The sequence below is a fragment of the Lithobates pipiens genome, unplaced genomic scaffold (assembly GCF_037356315.1).
Source record: "Lithobates pipiens isolate NorthernLeopardFrog02 unplaced genomic scaffold, aLitPip1_a1.2 Scaffold_1, whole genome shotgun sequence".
Lineage (NCBI taxonomy): Eukaryota > Metazoa > Chordata > Amphibia > Anura > Ranidae > Lithobates > Lithobates pipiens.
In genome coordinates this window covers 89208145-89223518 of record NW_027507685.1, presented here as the reverse complement: position 1 = coordinate 89223518, position 15374 = coordinate 89208145, and positions in this window count along the sequence as shown.

Here is a 15374-nt window from a genome sequence, read left to right as displayed (position 1 = left end):
CGCCACAGAAATGGCAGACTGTGGCCTCCCACTTTGCCAGCCGTTGGGACTTTCCCAATTGTAGAGGTGCAATTGATGGGAAACACGTCCGCATCGTCCCACCCCCGGGGTGTACTATTATAATTACAAGGGGTTTAATAGTATTGTGATGTTGGCGGTGGTGTCAGCGACCTATGACTTCCTTTATGTGGACGTGGGGCAAAATGTCCGGATGTCGGATGGTGGAGTGTTCGCACGGACGGAATTCTACTGGCGTCTCCAGAGTGGCAGTCTGGGCTTGCCACCCCCAGAGGAGAATGTAGAAGAACTCCCGTTCATTTTCGTTGCGGATGAGGCGTTTTCTCTGTCAAACCATTCCCGATGAGGACCCTTACCCCAGATCAGAGGATGTTTAATTTCTGGCTGGCCAGAGCCAGAAGAGTCATGGAGAACACTTTTGGAATACTGGCCAGCTGGTTTCGCCTATTTTTGATGCCAATAGACATGGCGGAATATAAACTAGGGGTCCTCTCACACTGGGCGGATCAGTGCTGATCCGCCCCGTGGATATCCGCTTGTCAGTGGGGATCGATGGAGTGATCTCCGCTGAGAAGGGGGATGACAGGTCCGTCTCTGCACACTGCGCAGGGACGGACCTGTTACAGCGCCGCTCTCCCCTATGGGAGATCGGGTGACGACGGACACTGCGGTCCGTCGTCACCCGATCTGATGACGGATGGAAAAATAGCTTTTTCCTCAGTCACACTTTTTCGAATCGGAGCGGGTCGGATGTCAGCGGACATGTCACCGCTGACATCCGACGCTCCATAGACCTCTATGGAGCATCCGTTCAGGTCCACCTGAAAAACTGACAGGCAGATCTGAACGGATTGGTAGTGTGAAAGGGGCCTAAATCACATTGTGCTTGCCTGCTGCGTTCTGCACAATTTTTTTAAAAGAAATTCAGCTAACTATGTGGTCTCAGTTGGCCCAGATGCAGACTTGCCGGAAAATGACAATCTCACGGCCCTTGAAGCTGCTCGTCCTGGCTTGCCCCCCCCCAAAGCGCCCGCAAGGTCAGAAACCAATACATGGAGTACTTTGTGGGTAGGGGGGCCATTGATATGCCAGACAATGTCTGAGAGGCATTTTTTTAATACATTTTTCTTTGAAACTACAATAATCTTTGTTTTCATTTACTGCTTGCCTGTGTTTTCGGTGTCTCCTAGGTATTTTTGCTGTTTTTTTGGGCCTTTTTCTACAACAGTGCAAACCCAAGTTCTGAGCGAGATGAGGTGACAGTCTTTTCTTCAGATAATCTTATTATGTTGTGGGTCTGCTACACACACACCTTGTTTTTGTTGCTAATGTATGTAGTGCATTACTTACAAAAAATATTGCTCTTTCAGCACCATGGCAGAAATATGTGTGGTCAGGAAAATGGCGTGATTGGGGAAATGTAAACATCACTGTGGGTGTTATTTACTAAAGGCACATCCACTATGCGCTACAAGTGCACTGCAAAAGTGCACCTGAAACTGCACTTGGAGTGCAAAGTGGATTTGCCTTTAGTAAATAACACCCATTGCTACAGAAAACAACAACTTTACTCCAAATACTGCTTTTGCGCATTGAAAAAGGAAGCCACACATTGTTGATAATTTCACTTTTTAATCTAAGCACATTCACATGTGCGTTTAGAAAAGGGTTTTACAACAAACCAATATATTTGGTGTATAGAAAACATTATTTTCGGTAACATTTTTGTAACTTGGCGTTTTTGCGTAAACAGGCATATATCAAAGCATAACATATAGAACACAGGAACTTACAAAGTTCAACTTTGAAAAGTGAAGATGATATCAGACATGAGTATGTACAAACTGGGCTGATATTGCCTTCATCACATGGGGTGTCACCCCTGGAAAAGCCAAATTTGGAAGATGCACACAGTGTGTCAACATGTGCTATCTCCCATCATGGAGTATAAATGTACATGTTTTGGGGGTGCAACCCCTTCATCTCAGCCACTTTCCACAAAACACGTACATTGATCCCCCATGATGGGAGATAGGAAATGTTGACACACTGTGTGCATCTTCCAAATTTGGCTTTTTGTAAAATACGAAAGTTGTTTGTTAAAAACAACAAAAAAAACCCTAGCTAGTTTGGGGTGTTTCAGACTCTCCCCAAAACATCAATGATGATCTTCATTTTATGTTGAACATCATTGATGTTTTTCTGTATGTTTTCTAAATATCGATTGCACCCCATTATCTCCCCAATAAGGATCTGGGCACTTTCACTGGTAAAATGTGATTCTTCTTCCACATCACCTAAAAAAATAAAAATAAACACACCATGTATTATAAATATGCAGACATACATTGATTAGCTTACCGGAAGCTGTGGTCTCCGACACTCACCTGTTGTGGTGACAATTTGTCCAACTTCAACAATCTCTCCTTCCTCCCTCCTCCTCCTCTGTTTCTGGTGTTGGAATTTCCCCTTCTTTGGGAGGTGTGGGGTCCCTGGTGTCCTCAGACTTCCTGAGTCTTCTCTCCCCTATGAGAATGTAAAAAAGGAATACTTAGCACATAGAGGGCAGAAATAGGAATATGAAACATTGCTTGGAAGTGTCGTACAATTGTGTTTTTTGGCTGAGTTCAAAGGTGAGAACATTATTTTGGACACTTTCTAAAGCTGGAATACTTACCTGCAGTGTGAACAAATGTAGTGAAGTGTAAGTTGGAAAAACATTGTTTTTGGAGTGGGCTAACAAACAATGTTTATTATGAACGATTGAACCCATGAACTTGAAAGTGGCCATTTTAAACTGTACAACATTAAATCAAAGCACATGGAGCATTATGCAAGCAATAATAATAATATGAACACGGGACAACTACTTACGTTTTTGAAGAACTCGCTTGATCCTTCTGTACTGATCGTGCTCCCTCAGTTTCAGGTCTGACCAGCGTTTTCTCAGTTGATCCTTGGATCGTCGTACCCCAAAATTCTTCTGAAGACTCTTCATAACTTTAGTCATGATCTTGGCCTTTCTGATATTTGGGTTATGGTAAGGTCCATACTTCCCATCATAGTTGGTCCTCTTCAATATGTCCAACATCTCTCCAAAAGACATATTTGAGGCCTTAAATCTTCTTCTCCAGGATCCGGACGTTTCAGGCTCCGGGCTTTCCTCGCCCTCCTCCTCTTTAGTGGAACTCTGCGCACCTGCGTTCTCTCTGCCATGTGCTCTCCCCACTGTGCCGAAAGAGAAGGGGCGGGGAATAGTCTAGAAAGAACGTCAGGTGCGAGCAAAGTTTCACGCATGCGCATTGTAGATAAAACGCAACACGCGTACGTCGCACGTACGATCTGTGAGCAGAGTGGGGAGCTGACGCGCCGATCGTGCAAACGAAGGTACAATTTTTAACTTGGTACATCACTAGCCTATACTGCTTCTATATAGGCCTATGTTGGGACAAGATTAGGAGACTTTAGCATGGCATTAATATTATTAGGGTTTGTTTTGTGTTGTGTCTTGCAGACAAGATGGATCCCTTCAAGAACTCCAATTTTATGGGGCTATTCATTGATCTGCTCAGGGAGGTGCCCTGCCTGTGGCAGAACAACCCCTTTTATAATGACCGAAGAAAGAGGAAGGCAGCGCTGGAGAAACTTCTTGCTTTGGTGCGGATCATGGTCCCCACGGCAGACATGACCTATGTGATGTTTAAAATTGGTGCCCTGAAGAGTACATATCTCAAGGAGCGAAAGAAGCACCAGGATTCCCTGAGATCAGGAGATCCAGATGCCATTTATGTCCCCAGGATGGTTTTCTATCAGAGGCTGCATTTTCTGGTAGACCAGGGGGAACCCAGGCCACCACTCTCCAGTCTTCCTTCAAGGCTTCCCTCACCCCCAGTTGAGGCTTCCAATGTCCAACCTGGGCCTTCCAGGCAGAAACATGTGGAGGGGCCCAGCTTGAGACAGGTATAGCATTGTTGAACATATTTCTTGTCGTACATTTAATGATGTTAACTAGATGTTATTATTGATCATTAAGTTGTGATTTAACAAAGTTGTTTACATCTCAATAGACAGTAGTGACCAAAAATGATTGGTACAAGAATGAAAAATGCTGGGCTCAGAATGATAGTCTGTTCTATTTGGTAACATTCAATTTGCAATCAAAAAATATAGCTGCGCTAAAACTTATAAAACAAAATTATAAAGTGACATAATTTTTCTAATTTACAAAAAATCCCAAAAACATGCAAAAATAGTGCCAAAATAATGATTTCCAGGCATATAAGCAGTCCAAAGAAAAGGAAAGATGGATGGGATGCTGAATCTTAGTCCATTTTCGGTGACTCTCAAAAACCACCCTTTACACACGTAGCAGGTGCACCCAGAGTAGAAAGAGATTATCCACCACCAAATTAGAGGAGGCTTACCAGCTGTCAAGATCTCTTTTTAAGGAGATCATACGGGCTTGTAAAATGTTACGTTCCTGGTCCCCACACTGGGCTCTGTTGGTAACACCAATCTATCTGCTCCCTCTTTATGGTATATCTCGTTCCACCACATTCATTTAGTACGGCAAAGAGAGAACAAAAAAAGCTCCCATAGCATAATTCCGTAAAGATTTATTAAAATATAAAAAGTAAAATAACAACTCACGAATTCCCAGCAGAGTATAAGCGTATAGCGTATAAAAAACGAGCCGGCCGGCTCTCTCTTGTTTGCACTGCCCGCCCTTCCGGATTAACGTGGAAATGCGGTGACGTCAGCACGCCGCTAACCCTACGTCGTTTCGTCAAAAGTGACTTCTTCCTTGTGGTGGAACGAGATATACCATAAAGAGGGAGCAGATAGATTGGTGTTACCAACAGAGCCCAGTGTGGGGACCAGGAACGTAACATTTTACAAGCCCGTATGATCTCCTTAAAAAGAGATCTTGACAGCTGGTAAGCCTCCTCTAATTTGGTGGTGGATAATCTCTTTCTACTCTGGGTGCACCTGCTACGTGTGTAAAGGGTGGTTTTTGAGAGTCACCGAAAATGGACTAAGATTCAGCATCCTATCCATCTTTCCCTTTCTTTGGACTGCTTATATGCCTGGAAATCATTATTTTGGCACTATTTTTGCATGTTTTTGGGATTTTTTGTAAATTAGAAAAATTATGTCACTTTATAATTTTGTTTTATAAGTTTTAGCGCAGCTATATTTTTTGATTGTTGTATATTGTGTGTGTCTCGCATTGGGTTGCAGCAAGAACTTACTACTGTCAGTATTAACACTTATATCAAGTTTTTTGTTTTATTTACACTTGATTTTTTCATATATATTTGTCTAGCACTTTGTTTAGACCAGCGCTGTTTTTCAAAGGTTTTTTAAACATTCAATTTGCAACAGTCATGAGCACAAAATGGTGTGATTGATGAGCAAAAAACTAAAACTATGTCCCATTTTCATACACAGGAAGACCTCAGTCGGGAGGAGGCTGTGGCAAGTGGCAGCCGGGAGGTCGGCCATCGCCCTCCTCCTCCTGCCACAACTGCAGGAGCTAAACCACAGCCTGGAAGGAAGCGTGGAGGGAAGTGCCCAAGGAAGACCAGAGAGTGATGGCCTGGGTTCAGTCTGGTCTGACAGAAGATGCAACCTCTTGTAGAACCACAGCCTGGGGACATAGATGGCATCTGCTCTTCCTGATCTCTAGGACTTCTGGATCAAACTGCTGTCCCTGAGATCTGTACTCCTCAGGCCACCAATTTTGCATTTTCAAATTAGTTCATGTCTGCCCTGGGGGCCAAAGGCTTCGCCAAATTGACCATTTTCTCCAGCGTTGCCTTCCTGTTTATTTGTTTGACACCTAAATAAAGTTTTTTTTTTGGTTGAAGAAATACTTGCGTATGTGTTTTACTTCAAAAAGGACAGTTTATTTGTGAGTAGGCAGGCACATTTCAAAAATACAAAGTGAAATGAATAACAAGGGGCACCAACACTAAACAACCTCCTGTAGATTAAAAAAGAAAAACAAAATTAAAAAGATAATAATGGTGTTGTGGTAAGTTGACACACAAAACACACACAAAAAAAATGCAAAGATGAGCAAATTGTCAAAAAGGAGATGCTGATTAAAAAAAAACACAAAATAATAAAAAAAAAATTGGGTAGATGTGACGAATTAAAATATTGTATTGCTGAAATGAGTAAAAAGAATAAAGAAATACGTTTGGGAGAAGTGTGTGTGAATATGAGCATCAAAACAACTTCATTCTTGCAGCATTGTAAAGAAAAAGAGAATGCTCTGCATGAAAGAATTTTTAACATTGCAGCGTAACGAATGTGCTATATCGATTACGAGCGGTAGTTTTACCTGAGCAAGCGCTTCCGTCTCCGAATTTGATTGTGAGCATGCGTGGCACCTTGTCCATCGGACTAGGCCTGGCTACACATGATCGGACTAAGTCCGATCGGATCATGTTGTCTGAAAATTTTATAGCCAAGCTGGAAAACTGGATACTCCAACGGAAACACGGACAGCACGGTCCTATTGGACATTGTCCATCAGAATATCCGACCGTGTGTACAAGGGCTTAGAGTTTTGTTGGAATAACCCCGGGCAGAAAGTCTCTCTCTTAGTAAGGTGGCTTCTTGATTAAAAAGTTCGTCAGTAGAACAATTGCATCCTGCACGTAAATATTGTGCATAGGGAATGGATTGTAATAAGGGCTTAGGGTGAAAGCTATCTGCAGATAGAATGGTATTGCCAGCAGTGGGTTTATGAAACAGTGTGCTTTGCAAATGACCCTCTTGGTCTTTAGTAATAGTCAGGTCCAGAAAAGAAATACTGGAAGTACTGTATGTCATAGTAAATTTCAAATTTAATTTATTGTCAAGATTTAGGAATTTCAAAAATTGGTGAAGTAGTTCCACTGGGCCATTCCACAAAAACAGGATATCATCAATGTAGCCATACCAAGTCGCTACATGGCGGCAATAGAGAGGCAGTAGGGTCAGAAAAGAGTGAGCGTTCCCACTCCCCCAGGTACAGATTGGCATATGCCGGGGCACAACAAGTGCCCATGGCAACATCCTGCACCTGGAGGTAGTGGGAACGCCTACTACTACTCTACTGAGTCATCATGTGATTTAGTTTGAGAACGACCACGTTTTTGGCGACGTGGACCGTGGGACTGGTCCAAAGTATAAGTGACGTTAGTCTGAGTAGTGGATGGAAGCTCATCATGTCAAACTAAATCACATGATGACTCAGTAGATATTGAAAGCCCTTTGCAACCACGTACCAAACACCTATCGTCGGCCAGTGCGATTCATGACAACAATTGGCCACCGACCGCCGGTAGATCCCATTCCCTACCTACCTCCACGCATCAAAGTCATTTTTTAGACAAAATGCATGCCTCACAGCTCATCCAACAAACACACTCCAAATCACACAAGCCAAAAAGTAAATCCCCCCCCACCCCCCAGGCACTTAACCTGATCAATCTGTCTGATCATCACTTATCCCCACACGAGATTTCAGTACTTCAAAAGGGCCTCACTTTCTGCCCCATATCACAGATGGACAAATATAAGTAAATATACTGACAAACTATTGCAACCTCTTGTTACTACTTTACCTTTATATATACAGGATACTACACACCTACTTCGGGTTTTGGAGGGCCTCCACGTCGATGGCGACACTATTTTGGTCGCCATCGACTTCGAGGCCCTATATAGTTCCAGCCCTCATCATCTAGGTCTTGCGACCATTCATATATTCTTACACACTCCCAGCAGTACTCGCAAGAACTGTCAGAGTTCATATTACAATCCTTGGAGTTTATGCTTGCACACAACTTTTTCTCATTTGGGCGTTCCCACTACCTCCAGGTGCAGGGCGTTGCCATGGGCACTTGTGCCCCGGCATACGCCAATCTGTACCAGGGGGAATGGGAACGCTCGCTCTTTTCTGACCCTGCTGCCTCTCAGTATTGCCGCCATGTAGCGACTTGGTATCGCTACATTGATGATATCCTGTTTTTGTGGAACAGCCCAGTGGAACTACTTCACCAATTTTTGAAATTCCTAAATTTTGATAATAAATAAAATTTGAAATTTACTATGACATACAGTACTTCCAGTATTTCTTTTCTGGACCTGACTATTACTAAAGACCAAGAGGGTAATTTGCAAAGCACACTGTTTCGTAAAACCCACTGCTGGGAATACCATTCTATCTGCAGATAGCTTTCACCCTAAGCCCTTATTACAATCCATTCCCTATGCACAATATTTAAGTGCATGACGTAATTGTTCTACTGACAAAGTTTTTCATCAAGAAGCCACCTTACTAAGAGAGAGGCTTTCTGCCCGGGGTTATTCCAACAAAACTCTAAAAATGGCATACAAAAAAGCCAAGGCGAAAAATCGCCACAATCTTCTCTCCCAAACGCGCACCACTACATGTTCTCCCCCCCCCCCGAATTATTGTTTCATACTGTCAGCAGCACCGCAAGATTAACCACTTGACCACTGGGCACTTAAACACCCTTAATAACCAGACCAATTTTCAGCTTTTGGTGCTCTCACATTTTGAATGACAATTACTCAGTCATGCAACACTGTACCCATATGAAATTTTTGTCCCTTTTTCACACAAATAGAGCTTTCTTTTGGTGGTATTTAATCACCAGTGGGTTTTTAATTTTTTGTGCTATAAAAGAAAAAAGAACGAAAATTCTGTAAAAAATGAAGTTTTCTTTGTTTCTGTTATAAAATTTAGCAGATTAGTAATTTTTCTTCATAAATTTTGGCCAAAATTTATATCCCTACATATCTTTGGTAAAAATAAGTACAACTTGGTGTATATTATTAGGTCTTTTTGTGAAAGTTATAGAGTCCACAAGTTATGGTGCCAATATCTGAAAATTGATCACACCTGAAGTGCTGACGGCCTATTTCAATTCTTGAGACCCTAACATGCCAGAAAAGTACAAATACCCCCCAAATTACCCCTTTTTGGAAAGAAGACATTCCAGGGTATTTAGTAAGAGGCATGATGAGTTTTTTTGAAGTTGTCATTTTTTCCCACAATTCTTTGCAAAATCAAGATTTTTTTTTTTCCTTTTTGTTTTTTTTTTCCTTTTTCTTTTTTTTCCTTTTTTTTTTTTTTTTTATTCACAAAATTGTCATATTATCAAGTTATTTCTCACACACAGCATATGCATACCACAAATGACACCCCAAAACACATTCTGCTATTACTCCCGAGTATGGCAATACCACATGTGTGAGATTTTTACACAGCGTGGCCACATACAGAGGCCCAATATGCACGGAGCGCCATCAGGCGTTCTGGAGCACCCAGGCCAATTCTGACATTTCTCTCCTACATGTAAAAATCACAATTTATTTGCTAGAAAATTACATAGAACCCCAAAACATTATATATATATTTTTAGCAAAGACCCTAGAGAATACAATGGTGGTCGTTGCAAATTTTTATCTCTCACGGTATTTGCGCAGCAATTTTTCGAACGCTTTTTTTGGGGAAAAAAAACGTTTTGTGCTTAAAAAAAAAAACAGTAAAGTTAGCCCAATTTTTGCATAATGTGAAAGATGAAGTTACGCTGAGTAAATAGATACCTAACATGTCACTCTTCAAAATTGCACATGCCCGTGGAATGGCGCCAAACTTCGCTACTTAAAAATCCCCATAGGCGACGCTTTACATTTTTTTACTGGTTACATGTTTTGAGTTACAGAGGAGGTCTAGGGCTAGAATTATTGCTCTCACTCTAACGTTCACGGCGATACCTCACATGTGTGGTTTGAACACCGTTTTCATATGTGGGCGGACTTACGTATGAGTTCGCTTCTGCATGCGAGCACATGGGGACAGGGGCGCTTTATTTTTTTTTTTTTTTTTTTTATTCATTTTACTTTATTTATTTTAGTTTGACATTTTTTTCCCCAAAAATACATTTTTGATCACTTTTTTTTTTAAAGAAATTTTATTGCAGTTTTAAAACATAACATACAAACAGTATTACATATTGTAAATGTAGTCATAAAGCAATCCAGAAATCACAAATAAAAGCAGAGATTGAAAACATTGTGAAAAATATTTTTGTCCACAGTAAAACAGGCTAAGGCACCAAAAGTGGAACTGTGTAGATGCATGGTATAGGATTCAGCAGTTTTTGAGAACAAGAAAAAAGGGAAAGAAATACAAGCTGATGTACGCTATCAAGTCACTGCCCAAATCTCGGCAGGTTAATGGTCAACAGGTCGGGATGTAAATAAACGGTATATATAGAAAGAAATGCAGGGAAGGTAAAAAGAGATGTAGGGGTCCTTCGTCAGCCCCGTCCTCGACACTCCTGGGTTAATAATAATCCTATATTCAGGGGTGGTAAGGAAATTAGACCAACATGCCCAGGTGTTAACAAATTTGTCAGGTCTGTCATGTGCCTAATGAATAAGGTCTTCCATTTCTGCTGTTTTTTTGATCCTCCCCAGCCACTCAGCAATAGAGGGAGGTTCTGTCGAACGCCATCTGGCCGGGATACAGAGTTTTGCAGCGTTACCATGTGCATAGCTAATGATCGGTAAGAAGTCTTGGTCTGGATAGATGGTAAGTTTAGGAGAAATTGTGTTGGGGTAAAGGCAAGGTCATAGGTAGTTATCTGGTGTATCAGATGATGGACGTCCCGCCAAAACGGTTGGAGTTTGGGGCACGTCCACCAATTATGAAGATAGGATCCAATCCCGTCAGAACATCTCCAACAGAGCGGAGAGAGTTTAGGGAACAATCTCTGAAGTTTAAGAGGGGTTCTATACCATCGTATCAAACTTTTATACGCGTTTTCCTGAGTATGTGTGTTTAGGGAGCCTTTGTGTGTATAATTATATATAGTCTCCCATTGTCTGTGAGTCAGGGTGTGGTTGAGGTCTTGATCCAGTCCTGCGTGGGAGGTAAATTTTTTAAAAAGGAGCGTATAAGTATTCGAGATAAGATGTCGTTGCGGTTCAGTCAGTGAGCAGAGGTATTCAAAAGGTGTAAGGCTTCTCGTCCAATGCGTTTGCGTTTGGGGTGAGTGGAGGAAATGCCTTATTTGCACATATGTCCAGAAAGGGAAAGAGTTTGTTTGGGACATATTCACAACTGATTCGTAGGGGCGAAGACGGTTTCCCTCATAAAATTGTCTAGCCTGAACCGTGTTATGAGGCCAATGAGTGGTCAAAAAATCTTTGCTCATTCCCGGCGTAAAATCAGGATTCAGTCTCAGGGGGGTGAGGGGGCTAAGTTTTGAGGAAATCTCATGTTTATGGCAGCAATCATGAAATGCCTTTAGAGACGTGTGGATAAAGGGATGGTCTTTTATGTGGGGCATAATGTGAGTCTGGTTTATCCAAGGGGTTTGGGAAATCGGATAAGGAGATATCGAGTTTTCCAGCTGTACCCAATCTTTCGTTTAGGCGTGTAAATTCCAATCAAGAATTCTAGTTAAGTGACATGCCAGATAATATTTGTGAATATCTGGTAATCCCAGGCCTCCTCGATTTTTAGGTTTAGTAGGTGTGGCAAAGCTCAATCTAGGTGCGGTTCTCCCCCAAATGAAAGCTGAGCAAATTCTGCGAATCGACGTAAAGAAGGCTTTAGGGATCGTCTGAAGCAGATAGAGTATTCTCGGTAAAATATTCATCTTCAGTATAGCTACTTTCCCAAACCACGAGTGTAAACCCTTTGACGATTTTTTAAGATCTTTGGTGATGGATTGTAGGAGCGGTAAATAGTTCACTGCATACCAGTCAAGGGCATTTGTGGAGATTTGTATTCCCAAATAGGTGATTTGGTGGTCATTCCAAATAAAGGGAAAATTATTCTTGCATTGGGCGCATATGGCCGTTGGAAGGGTGATGTTGAGGGTCGTAGATTTTGAAAAGTTAATTTGAAGATTGGAGAGGGATTTAAAGTGAGTCAGGGTCTTAAGGAGGGAGGGGATAGTCGTCAGAGGGTCTGTCAGAAAAAGAAGGATGTCGTCCGCGAATGCTGCTATTTTGTACTGTTTTTGGTGGATTATTATTCCCTTTATATCTGAATGGGATCTGATACAGTTGAGGAGGGGTTCTAGGGTTAATATGAAGATAATCTGGGAAAGAGGACAACCTTGACGGGTACCATTGGAGATAGAGAAGGCGTCTGATAGGTGGCCGTTCACACGTACCCTTGCTGTGGGGTTGGAATATAGTGTGTTAATGAAGGTAATCATTGAGGGCGGGAGGCCTAAAATCTGTAACGTTTCAGTCATGTAGTCCGAGGCCACTCTATGAAACGCCTTCTCCGCGTCAAGGGATAGGAAGACACCCGGTTTGTTTTTTGATTGTAGCCAATGATGTACGTTTAGGGCCTTAAGGGTGTTATCCCTTGCTTCCCTACCTGGAATAAACCCCACCTGATCCAAATTAATCACTTGTGGAAGTAGGGGGAGGAGTCTATTGGCCAATATTTTTGCGAACCATTTTAAATCTGCATTGAGTAGAGATATCGGTCGGTAGTTGGAAACTCGGGACGCATCTTTACCAGGTTTAGGGATTACGGATATATGAGCAGTGAAAAAATCTCTGGGGGGCGTTTGGGGAACAGAACATGTATTAAATGCAGCCAAGAAGTGGTCAGTTAATAAGTCACTAAACGTTTTGTAATATCCCATCGTCAGTCCATCGGGCCCTGGGCTTTGCCTGGTTTCATTTGGGATAAAGCTGTTTGTGCTTCTGCCATCGACAAGGGATCTTGAAGCATTTGGTAGTCTTCTGCGGAAATTTGTGTGGACATATGTTGTTTTAGAAAACTAGATATCAGGGTATGCCTGTCTCGCGGAGTCGACGGGTTGGCATTTGGGTTCGGGTTATACAGTTTATGGTAGAAGGAAACAAATTGAGAGGCTATATCAGGGGTAGATGTCAACTTGCGCTCCGAGGCATCTGTCATAGAATGTACTGTTGACGCCGCTTTTCTGTCCTGCAAAGCTATAGCCAATCCCTTCCCGGCTTCATTTCCATATTCGTAAAAGTATTTTTGCGAAAGGATATATTTTCGTTTTGTTTACCTAAAAGGTTTAACATTTCATTTCTGGCTTGAGTGAGCGCCGCTAGGGATTGAAGAGCTTGAGATTGTTTATGTGCTTTTTCAAGTGATGTGATTTTGTTAGTCAAGTCATGGAATATTTTCTATCGTTCTTTTTTCCGTTGGGCCATCGCTGCAATAAAAGTGCCTCGTATGACACATTTGTGGGCTTCCCAGTTGTTTAAAGGTGATGTATCAGAAGATTTATTATCCCTGAAGTATTGTTGAATATGGGTCTTAATCTGTTCCAGTACCAATGGGTCTGTAAATAAAGAGGGATCAAGACGCCATATTGGGGGGCGATTGGGTTCATCTGGGAAGGAGAGTGAGAGTGAAATAGGGTGATTATCTGACAGGACCATGGGATCAATAGAACTGTGTTGAATGAAATGGAGATCTTTCTGGGAGATGAAAAAATAATCTAAGCCTGAGTATTTTTGTGCGGGACCGAGAAGAACGTAAAGTCTTTAACTAGAGGATGGAGGGTACGCCAGGTATCATGTGGAAGAAGTGTATTTAATTGGGTCTTGATAGATCGGAGGGCTGCATAAGGCAGGGAAGATTTCCCATTGGATGTGTCTACAAGTGGGTTTAGGGGTATATTGAAATCCCCTCCAAGGATCAAGATGCCTTCAAAGGAAAGGGGATCAAAGTCTGTGTTAGTTTACGGAAGAACATCACTTGTTGGGTATTTGGTGCATAGATATTGGCCAGGGTAAAGAGTTTTCCCTTCAAGGTGCCCTTGAGGCAGAGAAATCTGCCCTTAGGATCCTCCAATTTATCAAGTACATGGAACTCACAATGTTTGGCGAACAACGTGGACACACCCTTTGATTTTGCCTCTTTATTCGTTGCATGATATGCAACGTTAAAGTAATGTGAATATACTTTCGGAATAGCATCAGTTCGAAAGTGTGTTTCCTGTATAAACAGGATATCTGCTTTGGCTTTCTGCATTTGTAATAAAAGTTCCTCCTTTTCTCTGGTGTGTTTAATCCTTTCACATTGAGGGACGTGAAGGTTAGCCCTGTTCTGTTAGTTCCCTTTCTCATGGTTGTTTCCGGGTTAGATTGTGCGGGATACAGTGAAGCCAAGAAGTATAACACTGGTCTGGGTTTCGGAGCTGACGAAGGTAGGAACAAAGAAATCTCAAAGATATGGGAGTGATAAAAGTAGGAAGATATAGTGGAGTGGGAAAAGAGAAGGTGGGAAGGTAAATAGATACCGACACTAGGTGACCCGGTGGGTATCTTAATTTATAGTACAGAATGTCTGTATAGGTCAATGGATCTGGACGTAGTACACTAATAAAACGTTTTTCCGATCTGAAAACAAAAATCAGTCCACCGTATGGGTGGTGGTAATGTCGCAAGGAAAGTATATCATAAATAGGCAGTCAGACTCCTAGAGAAGTCGAGGTGTTATAAACCTTTACTGGGAAACCTCAGATGGGAAGGTGAAATAATAGTTTCATGTATTAGCTCACGTTTAGGTATCGTGAACGGCTATGGAAATTGGCAAATTAGCTGATTTATAAGTGTAGTTGTGAGTAGGATTGGGTACAGTTCAGACCCGCACTGATGACATATGGTCTAGCCAAGTGCAGAACGGGTTGGTTTAGATTTAGAATAATAAAAGAAAATAACAAAAGAAAATAAAACCGCGCTGAGACCCCAAAAAAAAGGAAAATGTATTTTCTTACTTTATCAAGCAAGAAGAAAAATGTCAAGCAAGAAAAGAATGTTTTTCTCAGATAAATATCCAAGAAATTAATCTTAGAAATAAATACAAATAGTCCAAAAAAATTACAAATGAATGTTTCACAGGATATAAGGCTGCTGCTCCACAGTGGGATACACACACATAAACATAGAAAATAAAAAAAGAGCTGCGCCAAATAATATGAATCAAAAAACCATACAATTATAAAGAAAAGTCCATGGAAACTTTATGTTATCCAAAAAAGGAAGACGATCGCACCACAGTGATTCCACACTTCCTTATCACTATAGTGTCCCACCACCGACAAAATAGTGCGCTTACCAGACGGTAAAAGCACAAGGAGCGTTTAGAGTACCAAGCCACTGACAGCTCATCGCCTTCACCAGACACTTTATCCTTTATCCCTCAGGAACGAACGATCCATACACTGTAGCCGCTCCACATTCTCATAAGTAACCCAGTTTCACGTTCATAATGTAAAAACGTCACGTATGACGAAACGCGTATGGGAAGGCACACT